Source organism: Rhincodon typus, chromosome 28 (assembly GCF_021869965.1).
Source record: "Rhincodon typus isolate 14 chromosome 28, sRhiTyp1.1, whole genome shotgun sequence".
NCBI lineage: Eukaryota > Metazoa > Chordata > Chondrichthyes > Orectolobiformes > Rhincodontidae > Rhincodon > Rhincodon typus.
Window position 1 is genome coordinate 27,825,624 of NC_063359.1, and position 4,028 is coordinate 27,829,651.

Sequence of the window (4,028 nt, forward strand, 5' to 3'; positions counted from 1 at the left end):
TCACACGCTCTTACATTGTTCTTTTTATTCCCTCACTTGGATAACCTCTTTCCTTCCCGTCCATCAACGTAAACAGTTGCTCAAGAATCCTTAAGAAATAGAATCAATCTGACTCAACTAATTACTGCTCTACACCACATGATGAGAAAAGTTATCAATTATGCCATTTAATGCCAATTATTTACCAACAATCTGTTCAGTGTGTGTTCTACCAAAATCTGCTGCTCCAAACATTATCCCAAATTTGTTTCAGACAATAGCTGAATGCATGAAAAGAGCAGCTGCCCTTAACATCTTCTCATGGCAAGTAGGGGTTGGCAATAAATGTAACATTGACAGCACTGCTACAGCCCCAGAAACAAAGAGGAAGAAAGGGTCACCAATCTGCAAAGTGGTTGAGATTTGGATGAGAATATCAGAGGCATGGTTAGTAAGTTTGCGGATGATATCAAGATTGGTTGTATAGTGGACAGTAAAGAAGGATATCTTAAGGTGACAGAGATCTTGATCAACTGGGACAACAGGCTGAAGAGTGGTTGAAGCAGTTTAATTTGGATAAGCATGATGTATCGCATTTTAGTAAAACAAACAAGGGTAGGACTTACACAATTAAAAGTAGGACCTTAGCTACTGTTGTAGAACAAAGTTTTTCTAGGGGTCCTTGAGGCCACACTCGGTAGAAGGCATCCTTGATGTCAAAGGCTGTCACTCTCACCTGACCTTTGGAATTCAGCCCCCGTTTGTCCATGTTTGTAATGAGGGCAGGAGCTGAGTGGCCCTGGCAGAACCCAAACTGGGCATCACTGAGTAGGTTATTGCTGAGCAGGTGCTGCTTTCAACACTTTCCATCAGTTTACCGATGATCGAAAGAGGGCTAATGGGGCAATAATTGGCAAGGTTTAATTTGTCCTGCTTTTTGTACACAGGCTATACCTGGGCATTTTCCCACATTGTTGGGTAGATGCCAGTATTGTAACTGTACTGGAAGAGTTTGTCTAGGGAACTGGCAAGTTCTGGAGCCCAAGTCTTCAGTACTATTGCTAAAATGTTGTCAGGGCCAATAGCCTTTGCACTATTCAGTACCTCTGACTGTTTCTCGATATCACGTGGAGTGAATCGAATTGGCTGGAGACTGGTATCTGTAATGCTGGGGACCACTGGAGGAGTCCGAGATGGATCATCTACTCAGCACTTCTGGCTAGAGATGCTTCAGCCTTATCTTGTGCACTGATGTGCTGGCCTTTTCCATCTTTCAGGATGGGTATATTTTGATATGACTGACCAAAAAAGAAGAAGCAAAAACAATAATAAATAGCATTTATATAGCACCTTTGATAATTTAATATTATTAATATATCAAGATTTCCTAACATATGGAATCTGAAAAAAATGCTTACAGTGAGAATCATTGCAGCTAATATCACTAATGTGCAGCCAGAGAACCTCCTATTGTAACATAATTTTCCAAACAGGTCGCCAACACTAGCTGATCAGACAAAAAGACAATCTCATTTACCTCCGGCCACATTTTCAGGGAGAAACCACCTGTGCCTGCTTCATCAGACTCAAATCCACCACGGGTCAATCTGAAATTGGAATTGCAGCCAATGATTTGGGAATCAAATGTCATCATCTCCAGACTTGGCCCTTGGTGATTCATACATAAAGTCATATGGCACGGAAACAGAGCCTTCAGTCTAACGAGTCTGTACCAAATATAATCCAAAACTAAACTAGCCTCACCTGCCTGCTCCTGGCCCATATCCTGGATCTTTCTACAGCTCAGTTGCCTTTTCTTATATAGATAAAATAAATTTCATTAGTTTAGGCATCTTCTCAGATTTATGTACAACTTATGCAAAATTGCATTAGGGCTGGTACAGAGAAGGTTCAGTAGACTGTTACAGAGGATGAGAAGCTGAGTAAACTGGAGCTATATTCCCTGGAGATGAAAGATGATCTTCCTGAAGGAAGCAACATTCTGAAGGGTCTTGAAAGTTGGGACAGCATGGTGGCTTGGTGGTTAGCACTGCTGCCTTGCAGTACCAGAGACCTAGGTTCAATTCTAGCCTCAGGCAACTGTCTGTGTGGAGTTTGCACATTCTCCCTGTATCTGTGTGGGCTCCCTCCCACTGTCCAAAGATGTGCAAGCTAGGTGAATTGGCAATGCTAAATTGCCCATTGTGTTTGGGGATATGTAGGTTAGGTGTTCTAGCAGGATAATGCAGGGTTACAAGGGGAGTGAGTCTGGGTGGGATGCTCTTGGGAGAGTTAGTGTGGACTTGCTGGGTTGAACAGCCTGTTTCCATAGTGTAGGGATTCTATTCTATCAAAGAGGTTTATTCTGGAGGAAGCTGGAACACAATGGCACAGTTTCTGGATAAGGATTGGGACTGAAATGAGGAGAAACACCTTCACTTCAAATGTTGAGAAACTTTGGAATTCTCTACTTCAGAAGTTTGTGTATTTTTCATTGTCAAGCAGCTGAAATATGGTTGAAGATGGAGACATTTTTGGCTTTTCAGAGAATTGAGGGATATGGGGAATGGTCTGAGAAGCAGCATTGAAGCCAATGATAAGCCATGGTTCTCATGAATAGTGCAGCAGGTAAAATGATCCATATATACCTACTCCAGTTCTTATTTCTCATATTTTTTCTCGCAATTTTGTTTTCCACAGCAGAATTCAGCAAAGCAAGGTCCAAATTTTATTGTAGCACTGAGAATCTAAAATTTAATCAACTTTTAGGCTTTAAATAATCTGTGTTAGAAGTGCGAGCTAATCACATTACAGCAAAAGACGTTGGACAAGCAACTATGTACAGGCTGTGAAGGACTTCAGTTCTGGAGTCCTTTCACAAATTGATTCGTACACGAGTTAGAACACAATGCAGGACAATGGAAAGCCATTCGTAGGTACAGGAAATGCTCTTTAAAATTATGGGATCATGTTTGTAAGCACAGGCATTCAAAAGTCAGATATTCGTAAATCAGGGCCCTATTAATCCCGTCCCCAATTATCACCTTAAATATTCTGAGTTAAGAAATAAAGGAAGGATTGAGAAGGAAGTCTAAATAACCATGGGTGAATTCATGTTAAATCAAGTGCAGAAATTTGGAGTGGGAAATAGACATTAGATTAAGAGGGAGAGAGAATGAGACACAAAAGAAGACCAAAAATGTTTTTGCTTGATGCAACACTTTTAAAAATCTCAATGTGTGATTAATAATTGAAGGAATGCGACCCCACACTCTGAACTGCTCACTTTCAGAGCCAGAAAGGTCGATTGGCAGCCACTTAAAACTATTAGTGGTGCCTATGCTTGTAATAACCAGTCCTGAATTTTCTGCAGCTGGTTTAGTGCACATCCACCGTGCAAGTATTGCAACGTTATCTCATTCAATAGAAATCGTAGTCAGGTAGACAGCAATATGCCAATTTTCAAAATGTTGACGATGGAGTGATGCAACCTGGACAGCCACTTTGGTGTCAGGTATCCAGCAGTTGGGGGCATCGTGGGTACCAACAGACCCAAAGTGCAATGGACTAGATTTGTCCTGGAAGAACCACCTTCATGATTATGGTGTCCCCCAACCCAGGTATGTAAACTGGCTTTTAATTCCGCTTGCCAATAGTGTTGTTGCACAGAGAAACCTAGGGGTTCAGGTACATAGCTCTTTGAAAGCTGTATTGCAGTAGACAGGTCAGTTAAGAAAGAGTTTAGCACACTTACCTTCATCGCTTAGACCACTAAGAGTAGGAATTGGGGTGTCATGTTGTGTTGTACAGGATGTTAGTGGGGCCACTTTTGGAGTACCATGTACACTTCTGCTTGCCCTCCTATAGGAAGGATATTATTAAATTGGAGAGGGTTCAGAAAAGATTTGTAAGACTTTGCTAAGACTGGAGGTTTGAGTTAAAAGGAAGGGCTGGATAGGCTGAGGGTGTTTTCACTGAAGCATAGGAGATTGAGGGATGACCTTGTAGAGGTTGATAAAATCACGAGGGGCGTAGATAATATGAATAAC

At 41.5% G+C, this 4,028-nt stretch overlaps 1 pseudogene; it reads right to left on the minus strand.

Annotated features, from left to right (window-relative positions):
- Positions 1-3,477: 3,477 nt before the first annotated feature.
- On the minus strand, positions 3,478-3,607 carry LOC125486411 (annotated as a pseudogene).
- Positions 3,608-4,028: the final 421 nt, after the last annotated feature.